At 41.7% G+C, this 17,224-nt stretch overlaps 1 protein-coding gene across 5 annotated transcripts in view; it reads right to left on the bottom strand.

Moving 5' to 3' along the window:
• TASOR2 (transcription activation suppressor family member 2) overlaps positions 1–13,826 on the bottom strand; it is an 83,125-nt gene extending 69,299 nt beyond the window's left edge. For 3 of the 5 annotated variants that reach the window (XM_064369063.1, XM_064369066.1, XM_064369061.1), the window contains exon 1: positions 13,421–13,826. The gene's annotated coding sequence lies outside the window, so the exon portion shown is untranslated. The remainder of the gene's footprint in view (positions 1–13,420) is intronic. The other 2 variants (XM_064369064.1, XM_064369065.1) reach the window with 2 other exon arrangements.
• Between the last annotated feature and the right edge of the window lie 3,398 nt (positions 13,827–17,224).

The raw sequence follows: 17,224 nt of genomic DNA, 5'->3' as shown, positions 1-17,224 counted from the left end.
CATACAGTATGTGGTCGTCCATGATTGGCTTCTTTCACTTAGCCTGTTTTTGAGGTTAACCCACCAAGTTAAAGCATATATCAATATTTCATACCTTTTTTTGCTAAATAATATTCCACTTTATAGATACACTACATTTTGTTTATCCATCAACTGATGGATGTTTGGGTTGTTTCTACATTTTGGCTATTATGAATGATGCTGCTATGAGCATTCATGTAAAAGTTTTTATGTGACCATGTTTTCATTTCTCTTGGATATATACCTTGGAGTAGAACTGTCTGCTTATCCAGTAAATCTGTGTCTGCTCATCTGAGAAACTGCAAGACTGATTTCAAAGTGGCTGCACCATTTTATATCCTCACCAGCAGTATACAGAAGGTTCCAGTTTTTCTGCAGCATTGCCAATAGTTGTTATTATCTGTCTTTTATAGCTATCTTAATGGGTATAATGTGGTATATATTTTAAAATATGTATTAAAATCTTAGGTCACATTTTCCATCTACTTCAAAAGGTCAGCAAACTTTTTCATAAAGGGTCAGAAAATAAATACTTTAGGATTATGAACCACATGGTCTCTGTCACAACTATTCATCTCTGCCAGTAGGGCATAAAAACAGTCACAGAAAATGCATAAATAGGAAAGACTATATCCCAGTATAACTTTATTTACAAAAATAGGCAAGATCACAAGCAGTAGCTTGACCACTTGTGATTTATTTCCCGGCAATACTGTTTTAAAAAATATCACCTGTTGGCCAGGCGCGGTGGCTCACGTTTATAATCCCAGTACTTTGGGAGGCCAAGGAAGGCAGATCACAATGTCAGGAGTCCAAGCCTGGCCAATATGGTGAAGCCCCATCTCTATTAAAAATACAAAAATTAGCCAGGCGTGGTGGTGCATGTCTGTAGTCCCAGCTACTCCGGAGGCTAGGCAGAACAATCGCTTGAATCTGGGAGGCGGAGGTTGCAGTGAGCTAAGATTGCATCACTGCACTCCAGACTGGTGACAGAGCGAGACTCCATCTCAAAAACAAAAAAAATCAACTGTAGAAAATTGTGTTTTTTCTCTTTCTCTGTTCCTTTAGCTTTTTATCATATAACTGTTCAGTTAACTACTGTTTATTAACAGATCATCCTAAAGTTCAGTGGCTTACAACCACAATCATTTATTATCACTCACATCTCTACAGCGTTCACTGAATGCAGCTTAACTGATGGGGTGGTCCTCATTCTCATATCTTTCATCTTCCTTCAGCCAATGAGCTGGCAGAGACATGTTTTTCTCATGGAAATGGCACAGATACAAAGAGAACAAATAAAAATACCCAACGCCTTTTAGGGCTTACACTTGAAACTGACATGGTGTCACTTTCACCTTAGCAAGTCACATAGCCAAACACAAAGTCAAGGAAATATCTCTGTCCCTTTAATGGAAGGAACTGCTTAGGGTCATGGCATGAATATAAGAAGTAGTAAAGCACTAGGGTCAATAATGCAATTGATAGTGGTGATGGATGCACAACCTTGGGAATATAGTAGAAACCAATGAACTGTACATTTTTAAATGGCGAGTTTTATGGCATGTGAATTATGTATTTAATAATAAAAAATATAAAAGAACAAAAAACCAACATACAAAATACAATCTACCATAGAGTCATTGTATAGATGTTATACTTACTATTTTTGTTACACATGTCTGAATGAGATGAATTATCCTGGATTGGTATCAGAAGATTCAGGATGTAGGGAGGGGCAGGGCAGTTGTCATGTTTCTTTAGGGTTCACTCTGTTCCTAAATCAGAGGATTGCTGTTTTATAATATGGTGCCTTGTTCTTGTTCCTTGTCTAATCTCCAAATGTAATCTGGTTCAGGAGGGCCTTTATTGCCTGCTCTGCTTGCCTCTTAGAGACACAATCCTTGCTTTCCAAGGTTATACACTCATTTCTAGGAGTACTTTATTGGCACTAAGATCTCTGCTTCTTCCAAACCCCACTCCAGTATTTTCTAGTTCTACTCTTTCTGCTTCCTTAATGGTATCAAATGGCTCTTCAGTCTTAGCCAGGTATAAGAGACTTCTCTCTTTGGACAGGGCTCTCTGATTCTGGATATGAATAAGTTTCTGGAGATACATGAGATATACTTCCTCTCCACAACTTTGTCTTTGTCACAGAACTATTGGAACTTCCCATTGGGGATTCCGAATAGCACTTACATATAATTTGAAGTTAAGAAGGTTTCCTTTTTCCCTGAATTTGTTAAAATGTAGTTTGAGAGCTAGCCCCTCGTTCCCTGTCCCCATTCTTCTTTTCAGAAGTAGGAAGATTAAGACTCAATCTGTTCTTTTTGGAACTATACATTCAGTATGCTGGGGTTTTATTTTTTGTTTGTTTGTTTCTGTTTTATTGATCAGGGCACTTGATAGGCCCTTTCAACCTAGAAACTCACATCCTTCAGTTCTGGACACAGTTTCCTTCCACTGTATTAGATGAAGAACCCTCCTTGGTTGGTCCTCTAATTTCCTTATCATTTCACTTTTATTTTCTAATTCTTGTTGCTCTTCTGGTTTTTTTTGCGGGGGGGGAGAATTCTTCAGATTTATTATCTAAACCTTGTATTAAATTTTTAAGAAATGTCTTCTGTCACAATTTTTTTTGAATAATTTCTTTTAAAAATAGAGCCTCTTTCATCGTTCACAGATGTAATTATCGTCTCTTTAAAGAATACTAGTTTTATTTGTTGAAGTTTCTTCTGTTCCCTGAAGTAAATCTATTTATACTCAGCTCCTTTCATTTCCTACTTGTTTATTTCCTATTTGGTCTCTTTTTCATTAGACTTTCATCCTATGGCAGACAACCCTTGGCTGTACGTTTATGTTCAAATGTGAGGCATTTAAAAGCTGACTAGTGGCTCATGCCTGTAATCCCAGTACTTTGGGAGGCCAAGGCGGGAGGATCGCTTAAGCCCAGGAGTTCAAGACCAGCCTGGCAACATAGTGAGACCCCCATCTCTACGAAAAATAAAAATATTAGCCAGATGTGCTGTATTTTTATATATATTATTTTATATATACAGGCTATGCCTGCAGTCCCAGCTACTCAGGAGGCTGAGGCGGGTGGATAGCTTGAGCCCAGGAGTTCCAGGCTGTGGTGAGTTATGACAGCACTACTGCACTTCAATCTGGGTGACAGAGTGAGACCCTGTCTCAAAACATAAAATAAAAGCTGACTAGAAGCTGTGGTACATGAACAATGCTTCTTGACCAGCAGCTTTACTCTCCAGGTGATCTGATGGCTCCAGATGTTTAATCAGATAAATTCCCATAGTTCATATCTGTTAAATACTTTGCCATGGCTGGTAAGCTTCCCCAGCCAAGAATCCTTTAATATTTTGTTGAGGGCACATAAGCCTGACAGTTTGGAAACTAAGCAAACAAAGACAACTGCTCTAGGTTCAGCATGTTGACATGACTTTCACTCAATCTTCATTTTCATTTAGGTGCTTCACTCCCACCTCAGCCATCTGGAGCCTGCCTAGTTAATGTCTCCTTGGTATAAACCTTCAGTCTTCTGTCAAGGTAGAAAGAGTAGTCGTCTGCGTGTATGGGAGTGGAGGAGTTCTAGGGTATCAAAATGATAAAGACCATCAACCAATCCTTCTCTTCCCATCCCATCCTGTAATTCTTGACTTCAGAAGTACTGTACTTGATACCCTCAATTCCTAAGACTTTTCCAGATTCTGTGCAAATAATCTGTTTGCTCCTTGTTGGGTTACCTCTCTTCAGTTTTCAGCATTTTCTAATTCATGAAATCATTTATTAGTTGCCCATCTCCTTTCTAGTTTCCCAAATAGTGATTTCAGCTGTCTCTTCCTCTCGCCTCCTCTTGATCTTTGTAGATTTATATTCTTACTCTTTTATGATAATCTTAGACTCCCAAAAAGTGTATACTATTGAACATGTTAGACTAAAAGTGTCTACTTAACCTGTCTTAATTCCTACAATTAAAAAATGATGCAGCTACCACCTACAATGGTAGCTACTATTGCCATTACATTTTAATTTGTGTAATCATGAAGACCTCATTTTACTAATGTACCCACCACAGCCCTAATTACATACCAAATCAATATATATTAATTTAAATAATTAGCTATTAGTGTATATGTATGTACTCAATACTTATTTACTAAAATGCATAAAAAGCACAATCTAAAGATCTTCAATGATATTCTCTCAAAGCATCCTGTCCTTTTCTTGCATGATTTATAATTACATATGTGTACTTAACTCCATTAATGTCTTTTTCTTTAATAAACCAAGCAATATCATGGCAGGACCCACATCTGTTTTGTTTACCCCCATTACTCAGCATCCAGTCCAATTCCTGGCCCATGGTGAATGTTTAGTAAACATGAATTTGTTAAGTGAAGTAAAAATAAATAATACTTGGCTATTTAATCTGTTCCAAAATTCAGAAAAAGAAATAAAATTTCCCAATTATTTTTACAAAGCAATCAGATGTGAACACCAAAACTAGACAAAGAAAACACGTTAAAAAACAACAACTAGGCCAGGCGCAGTGGCTCACACCTGTAATCCCAGCACTTTGGGAGGCTGAGGCAGGCGGATTACCTGAGGTCGGGAGTTCAAGACCAGCCTGATCAACATGGAGAAACCCTGTCTCTACTAAAAACACAAAATTAGCCAGGCGTGGTGGCACATGCCTGCAATCCCAGCTACTTGAGAGGCTGAGGCAGGAGAATCGCTTGAACCCGGGAGGCAGAGGTTGCAATGAGTCTCGATCGCACCATTGCTCTCCAGCCAGGGCAACAAGAGACTCCGTCTCAAAAAACAAAACAAAACACAACAAAAACAACTATAGATCGATCTCTCATGAATATTGATATGAAAATCCTAAATATATGCATTGGCAAAGTAAATCCATCAGGACATTAAAATAATAACAGATCAATCAGGACTCATTCTAAGATGCAAAAATGGCTCAATAAATAGTAAATCCACAAATTTAACTATATTAATAGGTCAAAGTAAAAAACCACAAAGGGGCAGCTGGGGTCTGGGATGGTATTGGACAGCCACATGTCAGACTATCAAAAGGAAGTTACTATATAACTCCCACCAGATGCCTTGTAACTTGCAAATTTTTGCTGCTGCACAGTATTTCTCCATTTATGCATGTTATTTACCATACTTAATCCAAAACCAAAGTAAGATGCCCCCAAAGAAAACTATTTAGTAACAATGAAAAATGTCCTACCATAAATTATTCAGGGGAAAGAAAAGCAAGTCCCAAAATTAGTATATGTGTAATATACCATGTCTTAAAGAACATACATCACAATTTAAACAATTTAAGATAAATCTTCTGCACATTTATCAATATCTTGGTGTTTTTTCTTGTTCATCTGATTGTCGTCCAACCACTAGATTATTAGTTTCATGAATACAGGGGCTTTGTCCTTTTCAATGTTGTACTGCCAGTACACAGTAAGATTTCAATAAATATTTACTTAATGAATTCATCAATTAGTTTTCCAGATCACTTCCATTTCTCTAATTAAAGCCCCTAGTAGCCTCTCACTGCCCTCAGAACACAAAACACACACTCCTGGTTGTGGACAAGTAAAAGTTGGTCCCTGCTGATTTCCTATACCTCATCTTGCTCTACTTTCTCCTGATTCACTACTGAGTGCTAGCTACATGGATCTTTTTTTTTACAGCTTTTTCCTCTTTTAAGGCCTTTGTGCATGCTATTATTTCTGAACAGAATTCTTGTTTTTCCCCATTACTCCTGTGGTTGAGCTTCTTTTTCTTCCTCTAGTGACATCTATTTCAGTTATCCAATCAGATAAACCTCTGATCACACCACTCAAAATAGGTGTTTTCTTAAAGCACTAGAACATAGAATGATTATTATTATTATTATTATTATTATTTTGAGACAGAGTCTCGCTCTGTCACCAGGCGCCAGGCTGGAGTGCAGTGGCGCGATCTTAGCTCACTGCAACCTCCGCCTCCCGGGTTCAAGCAATTCTCCTGCCTCAGCCTCCAGGGTAGCTGGGACTATAGGCGCACGCCACCATGCCCAGCTAATTTTTTTTTTTTATATTTTTAGTAGAGACAGGGTTTCACTATGTTGGCCAGGATGGTTTCGATCTCTTGACCTGTGATCCGCCCGCCTCAGCCTCTCAAAGTGCTGGGATTACAGGCTTGAGCCACTGCGCCCGGCTACGAACATAGAATTATTATAAAAATACTTTTGGTGGGGTTGGGAGAGGTCTGTTTTCCCCACCAGAATGTAAGGTTTATAGAGGCAGACACTGTTTTGTTCACCAAACTCCCTAGTGTCCAACAGAGCTCCTAGTACAATAGGTAATCAAATATTCTACAGAGTTATCTTTGGGTGAGACAAGTATCGGTAGTTTTTGCTTTATTTTATACAGCTTTACATATCATCTGAAATTTTAAATAAACATAATCTGGGAGAAATAAAGCTATTTTCACTTGGAAAAAAGATCTCCTACAGTCCTAAGCAGCACCAAATTATAGTTGTAGTTTTGTGGGGTTTTTCCCTCCAAAATAAGGCTACCTAGGTTGGTCTTGAACTCCTGCAGTTTTTTTTTTTTTTAATGAAGCAAATGTAGAGAAAACAAATAGTGTTTTCCATAAGTCAAAACAGATACCCAGAAAACAAAGTGACCCTATTAAAATCCAGAAAATATACTCTGAGAAACGTATGATTTTCATAGAAACTTAAACATTCATTAAAAATTTTTTTGCCACGTACAAAAGTTTAAACCAATATAATCACACACAAAGGGAGAAAAAACTAAGGTAACAACCTGCAATTACTTGAAGCGCAAAGTCCATTTGCAATCACTGTTCTACATTTCAAAAAGATGACCTTAACTATCGTAGGTTTACACAGGCACACACAGAACTAACACCTCTCTGGTAGTTCTGCAAGGACTCCACCACTACCACACACAATCCACTCACAATCAGGAGTGAAGTAAGCCTTCGGGTACCATATAAAAATGTCTGCCATCACCTAGTCTCTACTGCGGGCCTCACTGACCCTGCCAAAGCTTCTCTCTCCACACTCTCACCTGAAGGTAAAACGATACTAGACAGAGTCGGCCCATTTTCCCGGGTCTCCTTCGCACTCAGTGCTGTATTATGAGCCACCTCCGTAGGTGAGCCCGCCCCAAGCAGAGTAGGGCTCAGAAATCCCCACTACAGCATGGAAGAGACCTGGGCCCCTCCGCGACTCACCTCATGATGTGTGGGGGAGGGGACTGTGTCTCTGCTCAGCCGGCGGCCCTCCGGCCCCCTCTAACCCCCTCCCTCCAGCCAAGGCCAGTGCGCCAAGGCGGGGGAACTCGGTGCAGGGCGTGCAGAGCGTTTAGGGCGCGGGGACGGCAGAGCCTTTTGAAAGTCAACAAGGATGACGATGGCTCCGCGAGCGGAGCCCAGGGACGTGGCCCTGACTCAGGACCCACGGACCCCACAGAACGAGGGGATTCCCTCAAACCCCATTGAGCCCACACAGCCAAAAGGGCTGGAAGATCCCCACACACTCCGTAGACCCAACGGGGCTTGTAAGGCGTGGCCACTCCACACACCAGGGAACCCTACTGAACCCGCAGTACCCGGGGAACCCCCGCAGACGTCGGGGGGCTCAGTCGTCAGAACCGAGCACAGGACAGCAAGCCAACTTCCTCCGAGGACTTGGACGTCGCACAGCAACCCGGCTAGGAGGACGGTTTTAGTGTTATTTTACGAAGAATACTCCAAGCTCCAATTTCCTTAAGTGTCCTGCTCGCAAGCCCGGAGTAAGAAAATCTATCAATCTCAGATCTAACTAAAATCCACGTTCTTTTCACTACAGTGATCTCAAGTTATTATAACTCTTCGTCTCATCGTCATTTATGCAGCCTCATTGGTCACAGTCTGATACGGCTTTACTTTTTAGTTTATTATGTAGATAAAAAATGTATTTATACATTTAGCAAAACTAAAATTTATACTGAATATGGCTTTTTTTTTTTTTTGAGACAGTGCAGTGGCACAATCTTGGCTCAATGCAACCTCTGCCTCCTGGATTCAAGCGATTCCCCTGTCTCAGCCTCCTGAGTAGCTGGGATTACAGGAGTGAGTCACCATGCCGGCCCTAAAAATAATTTTTTAATACTTCACATATCTTCAGGAGAGCTGATACCAAAGCCTGGGGTAGGGATGAGGTCCTTTCCCAATAAGCCATGCAGCCCTAACAAAATTCACCAAAAATGAAATTAAATGGAGGAGCAGAGGGAAAATGAAGTATTTGGCCTGACCTAAGGACATCTTTACTCATTATGTTTTAACTAAGCAATCTAAGATACCCGCATGCATTTCCCAGAAGAAAACCTAATTAGTAGATTTTATTTTACCATTATTGGGTTGTATAGTATATAGGATAATTTGAACTCAAAAAGCAAGTTATTTAAATTCATAATAAATTATGTAGATTAACAATGAGCTACTTAAAATAGAAAATTCACCAGGGTATTTAGTATATCCAGTAGGAGAGAAACTGCCTTTTTTAAAAACTTTTTTTTGGGATTACACCTCTTGAGTAAAGTGAATTATACCTATTTACTATGACTTTTTCATTTATGGCTTGCTTATTTTTGGATTTAATATTCAATTTCTGAAGACTGTTTTAACATTCTCAAAATCCAGTCTACCATAAAAAGTATTTTTGGTTATCAGGCTGATGCTTATAAACTAACACCCCAATTTTCTTCCTGCTACACTATATAAAAACAACAAAAATAACAACAAATAATTGTCTCACTCTGAATGGCCCAGCTTGGGGCCTGTGTCCAACTTGATTCAATTAATCATAGCCACGTATTAAGAGTATTACGTAGCTGGGCTCGGTGGCTCACGCCTGTAATCCCAGCACTTTGGGAGGCCAAGGTGGGCAGATCACGAGGTCAGGAGATGGGCACCATCCTGGCTAACAGGGTGAAACCCCATCTCTACTAAAAAGGGCAAAAAATTAGCCAGGTGTAGTAGCACGCACCTGTAATCCCAGCTACTTGGGAGGCTGAGGCAGGAGAATCACCTGAACTTGGGAGGCAGAGATTGCAGTGAGAAGAGATCGTGCCACTGCCCTCCACTCTGGATGTCAGAGCAAGACTATGTCTCAAAAAAAAAAAAAAAAAAGTCATTCCACCAAAGGTTGTACTTTTTCTTTCCTTCTTTTTTTTCTTTTTTTAAAGAGACAGGGTCTTACTATGTTGCTCAGGCTGGAGTGCAGTGGCATGATCATGGCTCACTGCAATCTCGACTTCCTGGGTTCAAGTGATCCTCCCGCCTCAGCCTCCCAAGTAGCTGGTGCCACAGGTATGTACTACCACACTCAGCTAATCTTTTTTTTTTTTTTAAAGATGGGGTGTCACTATGTTGCCTAGGCTGGTCTCAAACCTGGCTCAAGCAATCCTCCCAGTTCGACCTCCCAAAATGCTAGGATCACATGAGCCTAGGATCACATGTGCAAACAATTTTCTGAAATTATATGATGAAATGTGTCGTGTCAAAGAGCTGCATAATTCAGTGAACCATTATTTTCCAAATGACCCATGTGTAGGTAAAAGAGCCCTTGAAAGTGCAAGGTAGACCAATGGATTTTAATGTTAAAGCATGAGAAGTTCATTCATATCATTTCAAATTCTACACTGCAGTTAACATTCAAGAGACTGTTAGGGGCTGGATGCTATAGTCCCAGTGCTTTGGGAGGCCGGGGCAGGGGAATTGTTAAAGGCCAGGAGTTCGAGACTAGATTGGGCAACACAGGAAGACTCTGTCTCTACAAAAAACAATTAATAATTAGCCAGGCCTGGTGGTGTGTGCCTGTAGTTCTAGCCACTTAGGAGGCTGAGGCAGGACTGCTTGAGCCCAGGAGTTGGAGGCTGTAGTAAGCTATGATAGTATCACTGCACTCTAGCCTGGGCAACAGAGCAAGACATTGTCCTAAAAAAAACAAACAGAAACAAAAACACAAAACTGATAGGTTTTGATGAATATCAAAAAAAGAACATAATCATCTGAAAAGATTATTAAAATATTCCTCTTTTTCAACTACTCAGCTGAATGAGGCTGGATTTTCTTCATGTACTTCAACCAAACCAATACATGGCAAGTCGGGCGTGCTGGCTCACGCCAGTAATCCCAGCACTTTGGAAGGCCGAGGTGGGAGGATCACGAGGTCAGGAGATCGAGACCATCCTGGACAACACAGTGAAACCCCATCACTGCTAAAAATACAAAATTAGCCGGGCATGGTGGCACATGCCTGTAATCCCAGCTACTTGGGAGGCAGAGGCAGGACAATCACTTGAACCTGGGAGGCAGAAGTTGCAGTGAGCCGAGATCGTGCCATTGCACTCCAGCCTGGGCAACGAGAGTGAAACAATGCCTAAAAAAACAAAAACAAAAAACAAAGAAACACATGGCAACACAATGAATACAAAAGCAGGTAAGACTCTAGTCATTAAAGGAAACATTCAGCTTATTTGCAAAACTGTACAAAAATCCCACTCTTGTCACTAACTTTGGGGGAATAAAATATGTTAAGATGTAATGGGTTATTTTTAAAGATACCAATAAATATACATATATTTCAGAGTGGTCAGTTTTAACATCTAATATGGTAATTATCAATTGGTATAATCCAATAAAAGATCTTTGGGATCTTCAAGTTTTTTTTTTTTTTTTTTTTTTTTTGATACGGGGTCTCACTCTGTTACCCAGGCTGCAATAGAATGGCGCGACCTTGGCTCACTGCAAGCTCTGCCTTCCAGGTTCAAGTGATTCTCTTATCCCAGCCTCTCGAGTAGCTGGGACTACTGGCACCTGCCACCATGCCCAGCTAATTTTTGTATTTTTAGTAGAGATAGGTTTGCCTCAGCCTCCCAAAGTGCTAGGATTACAGGTGTGAACCACCGTGCCTGGCCCCCTCAATGGTTCTTAAAAGCGTAAAGGAGTCCTGGGAATCAGGTTTCTAAATTGCTAAACTATAGGCACGTGCTTTAACATGAATGAATCTCAGAAACCCAATGTTTCACAAAAGTAATTCATGGAATACAGAATACGACTTTATTTAAATAAAGTTCAAAAACAGGTAAGAGTAAGCAATGTTAGTTAAGATTACCTATACAAGTGATAAAACTGTTTAAAAAAGCAAGGGAATAATACAAAATTAATAATGGCCATGGTAATGGGGACAGGGAACACTTTCCTCCTGGGGTAGAAACACACAAAAGGTTTCTAAACTAACTAAAGGTTCTAAAGCTTTTTAATTAAGTTTTCATTATTTTTTATTGTGAAATACGCCATTAATATGTACAGACAAGTATATTTACTACACAGACACGTTTTGTCAGTACATATTAATGGCATATTTCACAATAAAAAATTTTAAAGAAGAAAAAGGGAGATGTACCTATTCTCCTAGGAGGAAAAATTCAAAAGAATGTCTCTTCTGAAATTATAAATTCAACGCCATCACAATCAATATCCTGAGAAGATTTTCTATAGGACTTAAAAAGATAGTTCTAATTTCTTCTGGAAGAAAAAATGCAAATGAAAAACCCAAAGCTCTTTTTCAAAAGAAAATACCAACATATATTACAAAACTGTAATTAAAATACTATGGTAATAGTTACATGGGTCAAAGAAAAGAGAGCTCAGACCCAATAAAAATATCAGCCAGTGATATGACCTGGCTAAAAATATTTAACTTTTGTATTCACCAAGGAAGATAAAAATTAAAACAGAATGTTACTTTCAATTACTAAGGTGGCTAAGATAATTTTAAAACACTATTATCATCCAGTGCTGGCTAGCATGGGAGATAAAAACACATCTTTGGAGAGAGTGAACATAGAAAGGTACAATCATTTCGGGGCAATTTAGCAACATTATTATCCAGCACTCTCGTAAGGACTCAATTCTACAGAAATACTATCATGAGCACCTGAAGCACTGTTTGTAACAGCAAGAGATAATCACTGCAGTATGGTTAGTTATAGGGATATCTTGAAAATAACCTGAATATCTACCAATAGAAGAATGAGAGTCACTTGATAAACACATGCCATTATCGATCTATTTTTGCTAGATATTATACTATATTTAACAAACACGTCTCAGTCAAGTTTCTAGGCACGTCACCGATTTCAACCCATTTAAGCAACTATGTCTAGACTACAGGAATGCCTATAGCTCCCTTTCAAGAAAATTAGTTATATTTGGGCAAATGTCCTGCATACATACAAAATTTCAAATATACCGTCTTTGTCTTCCTTAAAATAACTGTGGACCTTTCGTCACCCTTTTTCTGTCCTGGCTTAGTGATTTATTGATGAACAGTACTGGAGATACTGCATACAGCTAGTCATTCCAATAAGGCAGTTTTTCAACAGAAGGGTATTCTTGCACCGTTAGGGGACACTGCTTTGTTATAAACCTCCTAGGTAGGATTACCGCCAGGCTGATCCTATATTAAATGTCCCAAGCTCATTCCTCTTCCCTTTTAGTGTTCTATTCAGGGGAACACTGTCGACTCTCAGATCGCGAATGCTATTCCAACAATACCATATACTTGTGTACCACAAATTTAAGTTTGGATACACTTTCATAAACTTTAATATTCTAACTTTACCTTACCGGGAGATTAAGGAAGAGCAAGCGTGGTTTGTTTATATTTACAGATTTCAAATAGACGAGGAGATTAAGAGAAACTTGAGAATTTCCAAAGCAATCTTCCTCAAAATTTCAGTCATCAGCCCAGTCCTCCCACGAAACGCTGCTTGGCGCCGCCTTCAGACAAACTTCTGGGTCGCTCGGACCAAGTAATCCTGACGCTCAAGCCCGGCTTGGTTTTGCTGCTAAGTGACCCCCGCTTCGGAGACACCTGCTTTGCCCTAAAAAGAAAAGGCGGCGCACTGCCATCAAGTCTCCGCTCAGAGAAGCTTCTGAGTAGCAGCGGGCTTCACACAGAGCCCGCAGGAAATGCCTTCCCAGCCGGCGCAAACCCGAAGAGGGAAACTTCAGCCAAGAACTTATTATCATATCCCTGAGGACGAAGCTGTCCCCTGACAGGCGACGCGGTTAGGATGTCCCAGCCCGCGACACCGAGCGCGGCCACAGGTTGTAGCGCAGGACAGAAGGTCGAGTCATCTAGCAGGCGCCGACCCCTCCCATCCCTCACCCCGAGTCCGGCAAAAGGCGAGAACACGCCCGCCCCTCGCAGCCCAGCCGCGGCAGCTGCCCGAGCGCTCGGCCTCGGGGGCCCGCCGTCCTCCTCGCACGGTTCGCAGGCGCCCAGCCCGGGGTGACTTACCTGTCCGTGGCGAGGCCGCCGCCCCCGAGGACCTGAGATCCCGGCTCAGCCTTTTTCCCATGCTTCTCCCGGCCGTCCTCTGCGTCCTCCCCGGCCCTCGCGACAACCGGGGCACGTGGGCAGCACCAAGCGCCGTCTCCCGCGGAGAGACCCCTCAGGGGCACGCCGTCCTTCCCGGCCCCGGAGTCCTCGCTGCTGGCACTGACAGGGACGCCGCTCCCGCCCGCGCTCCGTCTCCCGTCAGGGTCACAGGCGAGTGGCAGCCCCGGGACGCCCGGCCGCCTGAGAGAACATGTCGACTTTCTCGCTGACCGGCACTAGCAACCGGAAGCAAAACCTCACGGCCAAAGGAAAAGAAGAGGTGAGGGGGGGCAAAAAAAAGAAAGTGAAAACTGAAGTAAGGCGTCCCCCTCAGACATAGGAACCAATCGCCGAGGAGAAGCCAAGACGCAGGCGCGGGCCGAGGTCGGCGTCCACGCGGCGCTCTCGTCTCCCTTCTGCGCAGGCGTAAGACCTCAGCTCGCTCCTGATTGGACGGCCAATCCCGGCGCGCGCGTCTTTTCTCGCGAAGCCGACCCCTAACCGGATGCGGAAGATGCCTTTGGGAAGAGGCGGGAGAGGCCCCGTCGGCGGAGCTGGAGTGCTGTGGCAGTCGCCCACGTGGCCTCCTTCGGGCGCTTTCGCCTTTCTCTGCGTTTCCCGCTGCAGCTGCTGCTGCAAGAAGAGTTGCTTGTCTTGGCCAAATGCGACATTTTAGAAATCTTGCCCTTGTTTTAATGCATATAGCAGGTGTGGCTGTTATCCCTAGGAAAGCACCTCTAAAAATTTATAATACATGCACAGAGAGCTAAGGTAACCGTAAATAAAGTGGCCATCAATAAGTTCAGCTTTATCCTTGCCCATGATAGTCATGCACACATCGCTTAACTATAGGAACACCTTATGAGAGAGATGCCTCATTAGGCAATTTGGTCCTTGAGCAAACATTATAGAAACCTAAAAGCATAACTTACTTCACACCTACGCTTATAAGGCATAGCCCATTGCTGCTGGCTACAAACCCGTGCTGTATGTTACTGTACTTAATGCTGTAGGCAGTTATAACACAATGGTAAGTATTTGCACAAGCGTATCTAGATATAGAAAAGGTACGGTAAGGCCAGGCGCGGTGGTTCACGCCTGTAATCCCAGCACTTTGGGAGGCCGAAGCAGGCAGATTGTCTGAGGTCTGGCGTTCAAGACCACCTAGCCTGCATGGTGAAACGCCGTCTCTACTAAAAATACAAAAATTAGCTGGGTGTGGTGGCAGGTGCCTGTAATACCAGCTGCTACGGAAGCTGAGGCAGGAGAATCTCTTGAACCCCAGACGCAGACGTTTCAGTGAGCCAAGATTGCACCATTGCATTCAGCTTGAGCAACATAGTAAGACTCCATCTCAAAAAGTACAGTAAAAATACAGTATAAATGATAAATAATGGTATATCTGTGTGAGGCATTCCCACGAATGGAGCTTACAGTACTGGAAGCTGCTCTGGGTGAGTCCATGAGTGAGCGATGAGAATGTGAAGGTCTGGGACATTACTGTACACTCGCGTAGACTTTATAAAACACTCTACACCTAAAGTACCCTGAATTTATTTTTAAAAATTCTTTAATAATCTTGTTGTAACTTTTTAACTTTTTTAAACTTAAATTTTAAGACTGTTTTGTAATAACACTCAGCTTAAAACAAACACATTGTACAGCTGTACACAGATATTTTCTTTATATCCTTAATCTGTAAGGTTTTTTTTTCTATTTTCAAAATTTTTAATTTACTTTTTAAACTTTTTTCATTAAAAACTAAGACACAAACACACATTAGCCTAGGCCTACCCTGGGTCAAGACAATCAATATCACTGTCTTCCACCTCCATTTTGTCCCATTAGAGGGTCTTCAGAGGCAGCTACATGCATGGAGCTGTCATATTCTATGATAACAATGCCTTCTTCTGGATACTTCTTGAAGAACCTGCCTGGAGGTTGATTTACAATTAACCTTTTTAAAAAAATAAATAGGAGTACACTGTACACTTGATCTTAGCCAAAAGGCTGAGAAGCAATTAGGAGTACACTCTAAACGATAAAAGTATAGTGAATAAATAAGCCAGTAACATAGTCTATGATCATTATCAAGTATTACGTGCTGTACATAATTGTGTGTGCTATACTTTATTTTTTGGAGACAGAGTCTCACTCTGTCGCACAGGCTGGAGTGCAGTGCTGTGATCTCGGCTGACTGCAACCTCTGCCTCCCAGGTTCAAGTGATTCTCCTGCCTCAGCCTCCCGAGTAGCTGGGATTACAGGCAGCTGCCACCACGCCCAGCTAATTTCTCTATTTTTTAGTAGAGACAGGGTTTTGTTATGCTGGCTAGGCTGGTCTCGAACTCCTGACCTCAGGTCATCTGCCTACCTCAGCCTCCCAAAGTGCTGGGATTACAGGAGTGAGCCACCACACCCGGTTGTGTGTGCTATATATATATATATATATATATATATATATATATATTTTTTTTTTTTTTTTTTTTTTTTTTGAGATGGAGTTTCACTCTTATTACCCAGGCTGGAGTGCAATGGTGCGATCTTGGCTCGCCGCAACCTCTGCCTCCCAGGTTCAGGCAATTCTCCTGCCTCAGCCTCCTGAGTAGCTGGGATTACAGGCACGCACCACCGTGCCCAGCTAATTTTTTGTATTTTTAGTAGAGACGGGGTTTCACCATGTTGACCAGGATGGTCTCAATCTCTTGACCTCGTGATCCGCCCGCCTCGGCCTCCCAAAGTGCTGGGATTACAGGCATGAGCCACCGCGCCCGGCCTGTGTGCTATATTTTTATGCGACTGGCAGTGCAATAGGTTAGTTTACACCAGCATCATCACAAACACGTGAGCAATCCATTGCTGTATGAAATTAAGATGGCTACAATATCACAAGGCAATAGAACTTTTCAGCTCTATTATAATCATGTAAGATCACTGTTGAGTATGTGGTCTGTTGTTAACTGAAACATTATTAAGTGACACATGACTGTACCAATGAGAGAGATTAAGTGCTAATGAACATGCATCATGAGTCAGGCACTGTGCTGGTAATATCAAGTGATTTAGTCATTGTGTTTACTGTTTACTGTGACCAGGTGCCGTAGTAGACTCTGATTTTACAATCATGAACAAGCTAGACAAGGACCTTGCCCATAATGGAAGTTATTCCAGAGGTGAGTGACAAACACAGGTAAATCACCACAACAACAAAACAGAATTTCAGATAGCAATACATGCTGTGAAAACTCACTGGAAATGCTAGTGGATGGGACTGGGGGCTGGAGGCCAAGGGCAGAAGCAACAGAACTGCAAGATCTTACTGAAATGGGGACGTTTGAGGTCAAACTCTAAAGATCCAAACTGATAGAACCAAAGCTTGGAATATGTGCAGGGATAGCTTTCTAGACAGAAGGCAAAGCAAGTGCAAAGGACTTGAGAAGTGAAAACAAACCTATTCAAGAACTGAAGAAGGCTGACTGTAGAAGTAGAGAATGTAGTATAATGACTCTTTTAATAGTGCACAAAACCAGAATGTACAACTCCATGATTTATCACAAGGCAAATATGCATGAAACCAACATGCCATCACGGAATAGAACATTGCCAGTACCCCACCCCGCTTCCCTAGCCTAACCACTATTCCGACTTCCATGGTAATCTCTTCTTTGCTTTTAAAAGTAAGTGTGCCACCTAAATACGCACCCTGAAGCTTTATCATTTAGTTT

This window comes from Aotus nancymaae, unplaced genomic scaffold, assembly GCF_030222135.1.
Source record: "Aotus nancymaae isolate 86718 unplaced genomic scaffold, 86718_ANA_hifiasm-v0.15.2.pri h1tg000083l, whole genome shotgun sequence".
Lineage (NCBI taxonomy): Eukaryota > Metazoa > Chordata > Mammalia > Primates > Aotidae > Aotus > Aotus nancymaae.
Note: the sequence above shows the minus strand (reverse complement) of the source record. Positions and strands in the feature narration are given on the sequence as shown.